The sequence below is a fragment of the Syngnathus leptorhynchus genome, chromosome 8 (genome assembly GCF_054491065.1).
Source record: "Syngnathus leptorhynchus isolate UIUO chromosome 8, UIUO_Slep, whole genome shotgun sequence".
Classification (NCBI taxonomy): domain Eukaryota; kingdom Metazoa; phylum Chordata; class Actinopteri; order Syngnathiformes; family Syngnathidae; genus Syngnathus; species Syngnathus leptorhynchus.
The window spans coordinates 14,467,159-14,484,165 of record NC_141202.1 but is presented as its reverse complement, the minus strand read 5'-3'; positions in this window follow the sequence as shown (position 1 = coordinate 14,484,165).

Below are 17,007 nucleotides of genomic sequence, written 5' to 3'. Positions count from 1 at the left end.
AACCGGGCGGCCCGGTAAAATTGCTTAGCCGGGGTCCTGGAAGCCTAACCCGGCGTGATATTGTCCAAAAAGCCGCTGCTGAGCTCCAGCTGGAAGTGTAAAAAGAACCGGGCTGGTTAAAAAAAAAGAACCGGGCGGGCCGGTAAAATTGCTTAGCCGGGGCTCTGGAAGCCTAACACGGCGTGATCTTGTCCCAAAAGCCGCTCGTGAGCTTCAGCTGGAAGTGTAAAAAGAACCGGGCTGGTTCAAAAAAAGAACCGGGCGGCCCGGTAGAATTCCTTAGCCGAGGTCCTGGAAGCCTAACCCGGCGTGATCTTGCGCCAAAAGCCGCTGCTGAGCTCCAGCTGGAAGTGTAAAAAGAACCGGACTGGTTCAAAAAAAGAACCGGGCGGGCCGGTAAAATTGCTTAGCCGGGGTCCTGGAAGCCTAACGCGGCGTGATCTTGCCCGAAAGTCGGCCTCTATACTTCCATATTAGGTACCAGGCGCTCAGAGCCAACTTGGCGAAAATTTTCTAAGTGCCCACGGCTCTGCGGGGATTGTGCGTCCGACCCACGCCGGTTCTCCAGCCGGCCTGAAATAACGCAAAACCAGCCTCTCCCCCTGGAGCTCACAGCCAAAGGCGAAACTTTTCTAAGTGCCTACGGCTCTGCGGGCTTTTGAGTCCGCCCCGCGCCGGTTCGTCGGTCGGCCTCAAAAAGCAAAAAATCAGCCTCTCTCCCTGGAGCTCGACTCGAGTTGATCATTATACATGAAGAAATAACCAATTTCATCGTTTGGTTTATGTTTTACACGCGTTTTAAATTTTATTGCCGAAATCGCTTTTTCTCGCCGAGATAAGCACGTATTCTGAAATGCCGCTCTCCCGTCACTGTGGTTAAAGTGTTATGAAAAAAAAGGCTGTTGGGGGCTAGGGAGTATCGAGTTGATCATTATACATGAAGAAATAACCAATTTCATCGTTTGGTTTATGTTTTACACGCGTTTTAAATTTTATTGCCGAAATCGCTTTTTCTCGCCGAGATAAGCACGTTTTCTGAAATGCCGCTCTCCCGTCACTCTGGTTAAAGTGTTATGAAAAAAAAGGCTGTTGGGGGCTAGGGAGTATCGAGTTGATCATTATACATGAAGAAAAAACCAATTTCATCGTTTGGTTTATGTTTTACACGCGTTTTAAATTCTATTGCCGAAATCGCTTTTTCTCGCCGAGATAAGCACGTTTTCTGAAATGCCGCTCTCCCGTCACTCTGGTTAAAGTGTTATGAAAAAAAAGGCTGTTGGGGGCTAGGGAGTATCGAGTTGATCATTATACATGAAGAAATAACCAATTTCATCGTTTGGTTTATGTTTTACACGCGTTTTAAATTTTATTGCCGAAATCGCTTTTTCTCGCCGAGATAAGCACGTTTTCTGAAATGCCGCTCTCCCGTCACTCTGGTTAAAGTGTTATGAAAAAAAAGGCTGTTGGGGGCTAGGGAGTATCGAGTTGATCATTATACATGAAGAAATAACCAATTTCATCGTTTGGTTTATGTTTTACACGCGTTTTAAATTTTATTGCCGAAATCGCTTGTTCTCGCCGAGATAAGCACGTTTTCTGAAATGCCGCTCTCCCGTCACTCTGGTTAAAGTGTTATGAAAAAAAAGGCTGTTGGGGGCTAGGGAGTATCGAGTTGATCATTATACATGAAGAAATAACCAATTTCATCGTTTGGTTTATGTTTTACACGCGTTTTAAATTTTATTGCCGAAATCGCTTTTTCTCGCCGAGATAAGCACGTTTTCTGAAATGCCGCTCTCCCGTCACTCTGGTTAAAGTGTTATGAAAAAAAAGGCTGTTGGGGGCTAGGGAGTATCGAGTTGATCATTATACATGAAGAAATAACCAATTTCATCGTTTGGTTTATGTTTTACACGCGTTTTAAATTTTATTGCCGAAATCGCTTTTTCTCGCCGAGATAAGCACGTTTTCTGAAATGCCGCTCTCCCGTCACTCTGGTTAAAGTGTTATGAAAAAAAAAGGCTGTTGGGAGCTAGGGAGTATCGAGTTGATCATTATACATGAAGAAATAACCAATTTCATCGTTTGGTTTATGTTTTACACGCGTTTTAAATTTTATTGCCGAAATCGCTTTTTCTCGCCGAGATAAGCACGTTTTCTGAAATGCCGCTCTCCCGTCACTCTGGTTAAAGTGTTATGAAAAAAAAGGCTGTTGGGGGCTAGGGAGTATCGAGTTGATCATTATACATGAAGAAATAACCAATTTCATCGTTTGGTTTATGTTTTACACGCGTTTTAAATTTTATTGCCGAAATCGCTTTTTCTCGCCGAGATAAGCACGTTTTCTGAAATGCCGCTCTCCCGTCACTCTGGTTAAAGTGTTATGAAAAAAAAGGCTGTTGGGGGCTAGGGAGTATCGAGTTGATCATTATACATGAAGAAATAACCAATTTCATCGTTTGGTTTATGTTTTACACGCGTTTTAAATTTTATTGCCGAAATCGCTTGTTCTCGCCGAGATAAGCACGTTTTCTGAAATGCCGCTCTCCCGTCACTCTGGTTAAAGTGTTATGAAAAAAAAGGCTGTTGGGGGCTAGGGAGTATCGAGTTGATCATTATACATGAAGAAATAACCAATTTCATCGTTTGGTTTATGTTTTACACGCGTTTTAAATTTTATTGCCGAAATCGCTTTTTCTCGCCGAGATAAGCACGTTTTCTGAAATGCCGCTCTCCCGTCACTCTGGTTAAAGTGTTATGAAAAAAAAGGCTGTTGGGGGCTAGGGAGTATCGAGTTGATCATTATACATGAAGAAATAACCAATTTCATCGTTTGGTTTATGTTTTACACGCGTTTTAAATTTTATTGCCGAAATCGCTTTTTCTCGCCGAGATAAGCACGTTTTCTGAAATGCCGCTCTCCCGTCACTCTGGTTAAAGTGTTATGAAAAAAAAGGCTGTTGGGGGCTAGGGAGTATCGAGTTGATCATTATACATGAAGAAATAACCAATTTCATCGTTTGGTTTATGTTTTACACGTGTTTTAAATTTTATTGCCGAAATCGCTTTTTCTCGCCGAGATAAGCACGTTTTCTGAAATGCCGCTCTCCCGTCACTCTGGTTAAAGTGTTATGGAAAAAAAGGCTGTTGGGGGCTAGGGAGTATCGAGTTGATCATTATACATGAAGAAATAACCAATTTCATCGTTTGGTTTATGTTTTAAACGCGTTTTAAATTTTATTGCCGAAATCGCTTTTTCTCGCCGAGATAAGCACGTTTTCTGAAATGCCGCTCTCCCGTCACTCTGGTTAAAGTGTTATGAAAAAAAAGGCTGTTGGGGGCTAGGGAGTATCGAGTTGATCATTATACATGAAGAAATAACCAATTTCATCGTTTGGTTTATGTTTTACACGCGTTTTAAATTTTATTGCCGAAATCGCTTTTTCTCGCCGAGATAAGCACGTTTTCTGAAATGCCGCTCTCCCGTCACTGTGGTTAAAGTGTTATGAAAAAAAAGGCTGTTGGGGGCTAGGGAGTATCGAGTTGATCATTATACATGAAGAAATAACCAATTTCATCGTTTGGTTTATGTTTTACACGCGTTTTAAATTTTATTGCCGAAATCGCTTTTTCTCGCCGAGATAAGCACGTTTTCTGAAATGCCGCTCTCCCGTCACTCTGGTTAAAGTGTTATGAAAAAAAAGGCTGTTGGGGGCTAGGGAGTATCGAGTTGATCATTATACATGAAGAAAAAACCAATTTCATCGTTTGGTTTATGTTTTACACGCGTTTTAAATTTTATTGCCGAAATCGCTTTTTCTCGCCGAGATAAGCACGTTTTCTGAAATGCCGCTCTCCCGTAACTCTGGTTAAAGTGTTATGAAAAAAAAGGCTGTTGGGGGCTAGGGAGTATCGAGTTGATCATTATACATGAAGAAATAACCAATTTCATCGTTTGGTTTATGTTTTACACGCGTTTTAAATTTTATTGCCGAAATCGCTTTTTCTCGCCGAGATAAGCACGTTTTCTGAAATGCCGCTCTCCCGTCACTCTGGTTAAAGTGTTATGAAAAAAAAGGCTGTTGGGGGCTAGGGAGTATCGAGTTGATCATTATACATGAAGAAATAACCAATTTCATCGTTTGGTTTATGTTTTACACGCGTTTTAAATTTTATTGCCGAAATCGCTTTTTCTCGCCGAGATAAGCACGTTTTCTGAAATGCCGCTCTCCCGTCACTCTGGTTAAAGTGTTATGAAAAAAAAGGCTGTTGGGGGCTAGGGAGTATCGAGTTGATCATTATACATGAAGAAATAACCCATTTCATCGTTTGGTTTATGTTTTACACGCGTTTTAAATTTTATTGCCGAAATCGCTTTTTCTCGCCGAGATAAGCACGTTTTCTGAAATGCCGCTCTCCCGTCACTCTGGTTAAAGTGTTATGAAAAAAAAGGCTGTTGGGGGCTAGGGAGTATCGAGTTGATCATTATACATGAAGAAATAACCAATTTCATCGTTTGGTTTATGTTTTACACGCGTTTTAAATTTTATTGCCGAAATCGCTTTTTCTCGCCGAGATAAGCACGTTTTCTGAAATGCCGCTCTCCCGTCACTCTGGTTAAAGTGTTGTGAAAAAAAAGGCTGTTGGGGGCTAGGGAGTATCGAGTTGATCATTATACATGAAGAAATAACCAATTTCATCGTTTGGTTTATGTTTTACACGCGTTTTAAATTTTATTGCCGAAATCGCTTTTTCTCGCCGAGATAAGCACGTTTTCTGAAATGCCGCTCTCCCGTCACTCTGGTTAAAGTGTTATGAAAAAAAAGACTGTTGGGGGCTAGGGAGTATTGAGTTGATCATTATACATGAAGAAATAACCAATTTCATCGTTTGGTTTATGTTTTACACGCGTTTTAAATTTTATTGCCGAAATCGCTTTTTCTCGCCGAGATAAGCACGTTTTCTGAAATGCCACTCTCCCGTCACTCTGGTTAAAGTGTTATGAAAAAAAAGGCTGTTGGGGGCTAGGGAGTATCGAGTTGATCATTATACATGAAGAAATAACCAATTTCATCGTTTGGTTTATGTTTTACACGCGTTTTAAATTTTATTGCCGAAATCGCTTTTTCTCGCCGAGATAAGCACGTTTTCTGAAATGCCGCTCTCCCGTCACTCTGGTTAAAGTGTTATGAAAAAAAAGGCTGTTGGGGGCTAGGGAGTATCGAGTTGATCATTATACATGAAGAAATAACCAATTTCATCGTTTGGTTTATGTTTTACACGCGTTTTAAATTTTATTGCCGAAATCGCTTTTTCTCGCCGAGATAAGCACGTTTTCTGAAATGCCGCTCTCCCGTCACTCTGGTTAAAGTGTTATGAAAAAAAAGGCTGTTGGGGGCTAGGGAGTATCGAGTTGATCATTATACATGAAGAAATAACCAATTTCATCGTTTGGTTTATGTTTTACACGCGTTTTAAATTTTATTGCCGAAATCGCTTTTTCTCGCCGAGATAAGCATGTTTTCTGAAATGCCGCTCTCCCGTCACTCTGGTTAAAGTGTTATGAAAAAAAACGCTGTTGGGGGCTAGGGAGTATCGAGTTGATCATTATACATGAAGAAATAACCAATTTCATCGTTTGGTTTATGTTTTACAGGCGTTTTAAATTTTATTGCCGAAATCGCTTTTTCTCGCCGAGATAAGCACGTTTTCTGAAATGCCGCTCTCCCGTCACTCTGGTTAAAGTGTTATGAAAAAAAAGGCTGTTGGGGGCTAGGGAGTATCGAGTTGATCATTATACATGAAGAAATAACCAATTTCATCGTTTGGTTTATGTTTTACACGCGTTTTAAATTTTATTGCCGAAATCGCTTTTTCTCGCCGAGATAAGCACGTTTTCTGAAATGCCGCTCTCCCGTCACTCTGGTTAAAGTGTTATGAAAAAAAAGGCTGTTGGGGGCTAGGGAGTATCGAGTTGATCATTATACATGAAGAAATAACCAATTTCATCGTTTGGTTTATGTTTTACACGCGTTTTAAATTTTATTGCCGAAATCGCTTTTTCTCGCCGAGATAAGCACGTTTTCTGAAATGCCGCTCTCCCGTCACTCTGGTTAAAGTGTTACGAAAAAAAAGGCTGTTGGGGGCTAGGGAGTATCGAGTTGATCATTATACATGAAGAAATAACCAATTTCATCGTTTGGTTTATGTTTTACACGCGTTTTAAATTTTATTGCCGAAATCGCTTTTTCTCGCCGAGATAAGCACGTTTTCTGAAATGCCGCTCTCCCGTCACTCTGGTTAAAGTGTTATGAAAAAAAAGGCTGTTGGGGGCTAGGGAGTATCGAGTTGATCATTATACAATAAGAAATAACCAATTTCATCGTTTGGTTTATGTTTTACACGCGTTTTAAATTTTATTGCCGAAATCGCTTTTTCTCGCCGAAATAAGCACGTTTTCTGAAATGCCGCTCTCCCGTCACTCTGGTTAAAGTGTTATGGAAAAAAAGGCTGTTGGGGGCTAGGGAGTATCGAGTTGATTATTATACATGAAGAAATAACCAATTTCATTGTTTGGTTTATGTTTTACACGCATTTTAAATTTTATTGCCGAAATCGCTTTTTCTCGCCGAGATAAGCACGTTTTCTGAAATGCCGCTCTCCCGTCACTCTGGTTAAAGTGTTATGAAAAAAAAGGCTGTTGGGGGCTAGGGAGTATCGAGTTGATCATTATACATGAAGAAATAACCAATTTCATCGTTTGGTTTATGTTTTACACGCGTTTTAAATTTTATTGCCGAAATCGCTTTTTCTCGCCGAGATAAGCACGTTTTCTGAAATGCCGCTCTCCTGTCACTCTGGTTAAAGTGTTATAAAAAAAAAAAAGGCTGTTGGGGGCTAGGGAGTATCGAGTTGATCATTATACATGAAGAAATAACCAATTTCATCGTTTGGTTTATGTTTTACACGCGTTTTAAATTTTATTGCCGAAATCGCTTTTTCTCGCCGAGATAAGCACGTTTTCTGAAATGCCGCTCTCCCGTCACTCTGGTTAAAGTGTTATGAAAAAAAAGGCTGTTGGGGGCTAGGGAGTATCGAGTTGATCATTATACATGAAGAAATAACCAATTTCATCGTTTGGTTTATGTTTTACACGCGTTTTAAATTTTATTGCCGAAATCGCTTTTTCTCGCCGAGATAAGCACGTTTTCTGAAATGCCGCTCTCCCGTCACTCTGGTTAAAGTGTTATGAAAAAAAAGGCTGTTGGGGGCTAGGGAGTATCGAGTTGATCATCATACATGAAGAAATAACCAATTTCATCGTTTGGTTTATGTTTTACACGCGTTTTAAATTTTATTGCCGAAATCGCTTTTTCTCGCCGAGATAAGCACTTTTTCTGAAATGCCGCTCTCCCGTCACTCTGGTTAAAGTGTTATGAAAAAAAAGGCTGTTGGGGGCTAGGGAGTATCGAGTTGATCATTATACATGAAGAAATAACCAATTTCATCGTTTGGTTTATGTTTTACACGCTGCTGAGCTCCAGCTGGATGTGTAAAAAGAACCGGGCTGGTTAAAAAAAGAACCGGGCGACCCGGTAAAATTGCTTAGCCGGGGCTCTGGAAGCCTAACACGGCGTGATCTTGTCCAAAAAGCCGCTGCTGAGCTCCAGCTGGAAGTGTAAAAAGAACCGGGCTGGTTAAAAAAAAGAACCGGGCGACCCGGTAAAATTGCTTAGCCGGGGCTCTGGAAGCCTAACACGGCGTGATCTTGTCCAAAAAGCCGCTGCTGAGCTCCAGCTGGAAGTGTAAAAAGAACCGGGCTGGTTAAAAAAAAGAACCGGGCGGCCCGGTAAAATTGCCTAGCCGGGGTCCTGGAAGCCTAACCCGGCGTGATACTGTGCAAAAAGCCGCTGCTGAGCTCCAGCTGGAAGTGTAAAAAGAACCGGGCTGGTTAAAAAAAGAACCGGGCGACCCGGTAAAATTGCTTAGCCGGGGCTCTGGAAGCCTAACACGGCGTGATCTTGTCCAAAAAGCCGCTGCTGAGCTCCAGCTGGAAGTGTAAAAAGAACCAGGCTGGTTAAAAAAAAGAACCGGGCGGCCCGTTAAAATTGCTTAGCCGGGGCTCTGGAAGCCTAACCAGGCGTGATCTTGTCCAAAAAGCCGCTCGTGAGCTCCAGCTGGAAGTGTAAAAAGAACCGGGCTGGTTAAAAAAAAGAACCGGGCGGCCCGGTAAAATTGCTTAGCCGGGGTCCTGGAAGCCTAACCCGGCGTGATATTGTCCAAAAAGCCGCTGCTGAGCTCCAGCTGGAAGTGTAAAAAGAACCGGGCTGGTTAAAAAAAAAGAACCGGGCGGGCCGGTAAAATTGCTTAGCCGGGGCTCTGGAAGCCTAACACGGCGTGATCTTGTCCCAAAAGCCGCTCGTGAGCTTCAGCTGGAAGTGTAAAAAGAACCGGGCTGGTTCAAAAAAAGAACCGGGCGGCCCGGTAGAATTCCTTAGCCGAGGTCCTGGAAGCCTAACCCGGCGTGATCTTGCGCCAAAAGCCGCTGCTGAGCTCCAGCTGGAAGTGTAAAAAGAACCGGACTGGTTCAAAAAAAGAACCGGGCGGGCCGGTAAAATTGCTTAGCCGGGGTCCTGGAAGCCTAACGCGGCGTGATCTTGCCCGAAAGTCGGCCTCTATACTTCCATATTAGGTACCAGGCGCTCAGAGCCAACTTGGCGAAAATTTTCTAAGTGCCCACGGCTCTGCGGGGATTGTGCGTCCGACCCACGCCGGTTCTCCAGCCGGCCTGAAATAACGCAAAACCAGCCTCTCCCCCTGGAGCTCACAGCCAAAGGCGAAACTTTTCTAAGTGCCTACGGCTCTGCGGGCTTTTGAGTCCGCCCCGCGCCGGTTCGTCGGTCGGCCTCAAAAAGCAAAAAATCAGCCTCTCTCCCTGGAGCTCGACTCGAGTTGATCATTATACATGAAGAAATAACCAATTTCATCGTTTGGTTTATGTTTTACACGCGTTTTAAATTTTATTGCCGAAATCGCTTTTTCTCGCCGAGATAAGCACGTATTCTGAAATGCCGCTCTCCCGTCACTGTGGTTAAAGTGTTATGAAAAAAAAGGCTGTTGGGGGCTAGGGAGTATCGAGTTGATCATTATACATGAAGAAATAACCAATTCCATCGTTTGGTTTATGTTTTACACGCGTTTTAAATTTTATTGCCGAAATCGCTTTTTCTCGCCGAGATAAGCACGTTTTCTGAAATGCCGCTCTCCCGTCACTCTGGTTAAAGTGTTATGAAAAAAAAGGCTGTTGGGGGCTAGGGAGTATCGAGTTGATCATTATACATGAAGAAAAAACCAATTTCATCGTTTGGTTTATGTTTTACACGCGTTTTAAATTCTATTGCCGAAATCGCTTTTTCTCGCCGAGATAAGCACGTTTTCTGAAATGCCGCTCTCCCGTCACTCTGGTTAAAGTGTTATGAAAAAAAAGGCTGTTGGGGGCTAGGGAGTATCGAGTTGATCATTATACATGAAGAAATAACCAATTTCATCGTTTGGTTTATGTTTTACACGCGTTTTAAATTTTATTGCCGAAATCGCTTTTTCTCGCCGAGATAAGCACGTTTTCTGAAATGCCGCTCTCCCGTCACTCTGGTTAAAGTGTTATGAAAAAAAAGGCTGTTGGGGGCTAGGGAGTATCGAGTTGATCATTATACATGAAGAAATAACCAATTTCATCGTTTGGTTTATGTTTTACACGCGTTTTAAATTTTATTGCCGAAATCGCTTGTTCTCGCCGAGATAAGCACGTTTTCTGAAATGCCGCTCTCCCGTCACTCTGGTTAAAGTGTTATGAAAAAAAAGGCTGTTGGGGGCTAGGGAGTATCGAGTTGATCATTATACATGAAGAAATAACCAATTTCATCGTTTGGTTTATGTTTTACACGCGTTTTAAATTTTATTGCCGAAATCGCTTTTTCTCGCCGAGATAAGCACGTTTTCTGAAATGCCGCTCTCCCGTCACTCTGGTTAAAGTGTTATGAAAAAAAAGGCTGTTGGGGGCTAGGGAGTATCGAGTTGATCATTATACATGAAGAAATAACCAATTTCATCGTTTGGTTTATGTTTTACACGCGTTTTAAATTTTATTGCCGAAATCGCTTTTTCTCGCCGAGATAAGCACGTTTTCTGAAATGCCGCTCTCCCGTCACTCTGGTTAAAGTGTTATGAAAAAAAAAGGCTGTTGGGAGCTAGGGAGTATCGAGTTGATCATTATACATGAAGAAATAACCAATTTCATCGTTTGGTTTATGTTTTACACGCGTTTTAAATTTTATTGCCGAAATCGCTTTTTCTCGCCGAGATAAGCACGTTTTCTGAAATGCCGCTCTCCCGTCACTCTGGTTAAAGTGTTATGAAAAAAAAGGCTGTTGGGGGCTAGGGAGTATCGAGTTGATCATTATACATGAAGAAATAACCAATTTCATCGTTTGGTTTATGTTTTACACGCGTTTTAAATTTTATTGCCGAAATCGCTTTTTCTCGCCGAGATAAGCACGTTTTCTGAAATGCCGCTCTCCCGTCACTCTGGTTAAAGTGTTATGAAAAAAAAGGCTGTTGGGGGCTAGGGAGTATCGAGTTGATCATTATACATGAAGAAATAACCAATTTCATCGTTTGGTTTATGTTTTACACGCGTTTTAAATTTTATTGCCGAAATCGCTTGTTCTCGCCGAGATAAGCACGTTTTCTGAAATGCCGCTCTCCCGTCACTCTGGTTAAAGTGTTATGAAAAAAAAGGCTGTTGGGGGCTAGGGAGTATCGAGTTGATCATTATACATGAAGAAATAACCAATTTCATCGTTTGGTTTATGTTTTACACGCGTTTTAAATTTTATTGCCGAAATCGCTTTTTCTCGCCGAGATAAGCACGTTTTCTGAAATGCCGCTCTCCCGTCACTCTGGTTAAAGTGTTATGAAAAAAAAGGCTGTTGGGGGCTAGGGAGTATCGAGTTGATCATTATACATGAAGAAATAACCAATTTCATCGTTTGGTTTATGTTTTACACGCGTTTTAAATTTTATTGCCGAAATCGCTTTTTCTCGCCGAGATAAGCACGTTTTCTGAAATGCCGCTCTCCCGTCACTCTGGTTAAAGTGTTATGAAAAAAAAGGCTGTTGGGGGCTAGGGAGTATCGAGTTGATCATTATACATGAAGAAATAACCAATTTCATCGTTTGGTTTATGTTTTACACGTGTTTTAAATTTTATTGCCGAAATCGCTTTTTCTCGCCGAGATAAGCACGTTTTCTGAAATGCCGCTCTCCCGTCACTCTGGTTAAAGTGTTATGGAAAAAAAGGCTGTTGGGGGCTAGGGAGTATCGAGTTGATCATTATACATGAAGAAATAACCAATTTCATCGTTTGGTTTATGTTTTAAACGCGTTTTAAATTTTATTGCCGAAATCGCTTTTTCTCGCCGAGATAAGCACGTTTTCTGAAATGCCGCTCTCCCGTCACTCTGGTTAAAGTGTTATGAAAAAAAAGGCTGTTGGGGGCTAGGGAGTATCGAGTTGATCATTATACATGAAGAAATAACCAATTTCATCGTTTGGTTTATGTTTTACACGCGTTTTAAATTTTATTGCCGAAATCGCTTTTTCTCGCCGAGATAAGCACGTTTTCTGAAATGCCGCTCTCCCGTCACTGTGGTTAAAGTGTTATGAAAAAAAAGGCTGTTGGGGGCTAGGGAGTATCGAGTTGATCATTATACATGAAGAAATAACCAATTTCATCGTTTGGTTTATGTTTTACACGCGTTTTAAATTTTATTGCCGAAATCGCTTTTTCTCGCCGAGATAAGCACGTTTTCTGAAATGCCGCTCTCCCGTCACTCTGGTTAAAGTGTTATGAAAAAAAAGGCTGTTGGGGGCTAGGGAGTATCGAGTTGATCATTATACATGAAGAAAAAACCAATTTCATCGTTTGGTTTATGTTTTACACGCGTTTTAAATTTTATTGCCGAAATCGCTTTTTCTCGCCGAGATAAGCACGTTTTCTGAAATGCCGCTCTCCCGTAACTCTGGTTAAAGTGTTATGAAAAAAAAGGCTGTTGGGGGCTAGGGAGTATCGAGTTGATCATTATACATGAAGAAATAACCAATTTCATCGTTTGGTTTATGTTTTACACGCGTTTTAAATTTTATTGCCGAAATCGCTTTTTCTCGCCGAGATAAGCACGTTTTCTGAAATGCCGCTCTCCCGTCACTCTGGTTAAAGTGTTATGAAAAAAAAGGCTGTTGGGGGCTAGGGAGTATCGAGTTGATCATTATACATGAAGAAATAACCAATTTCATCGTTTGGTTTATGTTTTACACGCGTTTTAAATTTTATTGCCGAAATCGCTTTTTCTCGCCGAGATAAGCACGTTTTCTGAAATGCCGCTCTCCCGTCACTCTGGTTAAAGTGTTATGAAAAAAAAGGCTGTTGGGGGCTAGGGAGTATCGAGTTGATCATTATACATGAAGAAATAACCAATTTCATCGTTTGGTTTATGTTTTACACGCGTTTTAAATTTTATTGCCGAAATCGCTTTTTCTCGCCGAGATAAGCACGTTTTCTGAAATGCCGCTCTCCCGTCACTCTGGTTAAAGTGTTATAAAAAAAAAGGCTGTTGGGGGCTAGGGAGTATCGAGTTGATCATTATACATGAAGAAATAACCAATTTCATCGTTTGGTTTATGTTTTACACGCGTTTTAAATTTTATTGCCGAAATCGCTTTTTCTCGCCGAGATAAGCACGTTTTCTGAAATGCCGCTCTCCCGTCACTCTGGTTAAAGTGTTATGAAAAAAAAGGCTGTTGGGGGCTAGGGAGTATCGAGTTGATCATTATACATGAAGAAATAACCAATTTCATCGTTTGGTTTATGTTTTACACGCGTTTTAAATTTTATTGCCGAAATCGCTTTTTCTCGCCGAGATAAGCACGTTTTCTGAAATGCCGCTCTCCCGTCACTCTGGTTAAAGTGTTATGAAAAAAAAGGCTGTTGGGGGCTAGGGAGTATCGAGTTGATCATTATACATGAAGAAATAACCAATTTCATCGTTTGGTTTATGTTTTACACGCGTTTTAAATTTTATTGCCGAAATCGCTTTTTCTCGCCGAGATAAGCACGTTTTCTGAAATGCCGCTCTCCCGTCACTCTGGTTAAAGTGTTATGAAAAAAAAGGCTGTTGGGGGCTAGGGAGTATCGAGTTGATCATTATACATGAAGAAATAACCAATTTCATCGTTTGGTTTATGTTTTACACGCGTTTTAAATTTTATTGCCGAAATCGCTTTTTCTCGCCGAGATAAGCACGTTTTCTGAAATGCCGCTCTCCCGTCACTCTGGTTAAAGTGTTATGAAAAAAAAGGCTGTTGGGGGCTAGGGAGTATCGAGTTGATCATTATACATGAAGAAATAACCCATTTCATCGTTTGGTTTATGTTTTACACGCGTTTTAAATTTTATTGCCGAAATCGCTTTTTCTCGCCGAGATAAGCACGTTTTCTGAAATGCCGCTCTCCCGTCACTCTGGTTAAAGTGTTATGAAAAAAAAGGCTGTTGGGGGCTAGGGAGTATCGAGTTGATCATTATACATGAAGAAATAACCAATTTCATCGTTTGGTTTATGTTTTACACGCGTTTTAAATTTTATTGCCGAAATCGCTTTTTCTCGCCGAGATAAGCACGTTTTCTGAAATGCCGCTCTCCCGTCACTCTGGTTAAAGTGTTGTGAAAAAAAAGGCTGTTGGGGGCTAGGGAGTATCGAGTTGATCATTATACATGAAGAAATAACCAATTTCATCGTTTGGTTTATGTTTTACACGCGTTTTAAATTTTATTGCCGAAATCGCTTTTTCTCGCCGAGATAAGCACGTTTTCTGAAATGCCGCTCTCCCGTCACTCTGGTTAAAGTGTTATGAAAAAAAAGACTGTTGGGGGCTAGGGAGTATTGAGTTGATCATTATACATGAAGAAATAACCAATTTCATCGTTTGGTTTATGTTTTACACGCGTTTTAAATTTTATTGCCGAAATCGCTTTTTCTCGCCGAGATAAGCACGTTTTCTGAAATGCCACTCTCCCGTCACTCTGGTTAAAGTGTTATGAAAAAAAAGGCTGTTGGGGGCTAGGGAGTATCGAGTTGATCATTATACATGAAGAAATAACCAATTTCATCGTTTGGTTTATGTTTTACACGCGTTTTAAATTTTATTGCCGAAATCGCTTTTTCTCGCCGAGATAAGCACGTTTTCTGAAATGCCGCTCTCCCGTCACTCTGGTTAAAGTGTTATGAAAAAAAAGGCTGTTGGGGGCTAGGGAGTATCGAGTTGATCATTATACATGAAGAAATAACCAATTTCATCGTTTGGTTTATGTTTTACACGCGTTTTAAATTTTATTGCCGAAATCGCTTTTTCTCGCCGAGATAAGCACGTTTTCTGAAATGCCGCTCTCCCGTCACTCTGGTTAAAGTGTTATGAAAAAAAAGGCTGTTGGGGGCTAGGGAGTATCGAGTTGATCATTATACATGAAGAAATAACCAATTTCATCGTTTGGTTTATGTTTTACACGCGTTTTAAATTTTATTGCCGAAATCGCTTTTTCTCGCCGAGATAAGCATGTTTTCTGAAATGCCGCTCTCCCGTCACTCTGGTTAAAGTGTTATGAAAAAAAACGCTGTTGGGGGCTAGGGAGTATCGAGTTGATCATTATACATGAAGAAATAACCAATTTCATCGTTTGGTTTATGTTTTACAGGCGTTTTAAATTTTATTGCCGAAATCGCTTTTTCTCGCCGAGATAAGCACGTTTTCTGAAATGCCGCTCTCCCGTCACTCTGGTTAAAGTGTTATGAAAAAAAAGGCTGTTGGGGGCTAGGGAGTATCGAGTTGATCATTATACATGAAGAAATAACCAATTTCATCGTTTGGTTTATGTTTTACACGCGTTTTAAATTTTATTGCCGAAATCGCTTTTTCTCGCCGAGATAAGCACGTTTTCTGAAATGCCGCTCTCCCGTCACTCTGGTTAAAGTGTTATGAAAAAAAAGGCTGTTGGGGGCTAGGGAGTATCGAGTTGATCATTATACATGAAGAAATAACCAATTTCATCGTTTGGTTTATGTTTTACACGCGTTTTAAATTTTATTGCCGAAATCGCTTTTTCTCGCCGAGATAAGCACGTTTTCTGAAATGCCGCTCTCCCGTCACTCTGGTTAAAGTGTTACGAAAAAAAAGGCTGTTGGGGGCTAGGGAGTATCGAGTTGATCATTATACATGAAGAAATAACCAATTTCATCGTTTGGTTTATGTTTTACACGCGTTTTAAATTTTATTGCCGAAATCGCTTTTTCTCGCCGAGATAAGCACGTTTTCTGAAATGCCGCTCTCCCGTCACTCTGGTTAAAGTGTTATGAAAAAAAAGGCTGTTGGGGGCTAGGGAGTATCGAGTTGATCATTATACAATAAGAAATAACCAATTTCATCGTTTGGTTTATGTTTTACACGCGTTTTAAATTTTATTGCCGAAATCGCTTTTTCTCGCCGAAATAAGCACGTTTTCTGAAATGCCGCTCTCCCGTCACTCTGGTTAAAGTGTTATGGAAAAAAAGGCTGTTGGGGGCTAGGGAGTATCGAGTTGATTATTATACATGAAGAAATAACCAATTTCATTGTTTGGTTTATGTTTTACACGCATTTTAAATTTTATTGCCGAAATCGCTTTTTCTCGCCGAGATAAGCACGTTTTCTGAAATGCCGCTCTCCCGTCACTCTGGTTAAAGTGTTATGAAAAAAAAGGCTGTTGGGGGCTAGGGAGTATCGAGTTGATCATTATACATGAAGAAATAACCAATTTCATCGTTTGGTTTATGTTTTACACGCGTTTTAAATTTTATTGCCGAAATCGCTTTTTCTCGCCGAGATAAGCACGTTTTCTGAAATGCCGCTCTCCTGTCACTCTGGTTAAAGTGTTATAAAAAAAAAAAAGGCTGTTGGGGGCTAGGGAGTATCGAGTTGATCATTATACATGAAGAAATAACCAATTTCATCGTTTGGTTTATGTTTTACACGCGTTTTAAATTTTATTGCCGAAATCGCTTTTTCTCGCCGAGATAAGCACGTTTTCTGAAATGCCGCTCTCCCGTCACTCTGGTTAAAGTGTTATGAAAAAAAAGGCTGTTGGGGGCTAGGGAGTATCGAGTTGATCATTATACATGAAGAAATAACCAATTTCATCGTTTGGTTTATGTTTTACACGCGTTTTAAATTTTATTGCCGAAATCGCTTTTTCTCGCCGAGATAAGCACGTTTTCTGAAATGCCGCTCTCCCGTCACTCTGGTTAAAGTGTTATGAAAAAAAAGGCTGTTGGGGGCTAGGGAGTATCGAGTTGATCATCATACATGAAGAAATAACCAATTTCATCGTTTGGTTTATGTTTTACACGCGTTTTAAATTTTATTGCCGAAATCGCTTTTTCTCGCCGAGATAAGCACTTTTTCTGAAATGCCGCTCTCCCGTCACTCTGGTTAAAGTGTTATGAAAAAAAAGGCTGTTGGGGGCTAGGGAGTATCGAGTTGATCATTATACATGAAGAAATAACCAATTTCATCGTTTGGTTTATGTTTTACACGCTGCTGAGCTCCAGCTGGATGTGTGAAAAGAACCGGGCTGGTTAAAAAAAGAACCGGGCGACCCGGTAAAATTGCTTAGCCGGGGCTCTGGAAGCCTAACACGGCGTGATCTTGTCCAAAAAGCCGCTGCTGAGCTCCAGCTGGAAGTGTAAAAAGAACCGGGCTGGTTAAAAAAAAGAACCGGGCGACCCGGTAAAATTGCTTAGCCGGGGCTCTGGAAGCCTAACACGGCGTGATCTTGTCCAAAAAGCCGCTGCTGAGCTCCAGCTGGAAGTGTAAAAAGAACCGGGCTGGTTAAAAAAAAGAACCGGGCGGCCCGGTAAAATT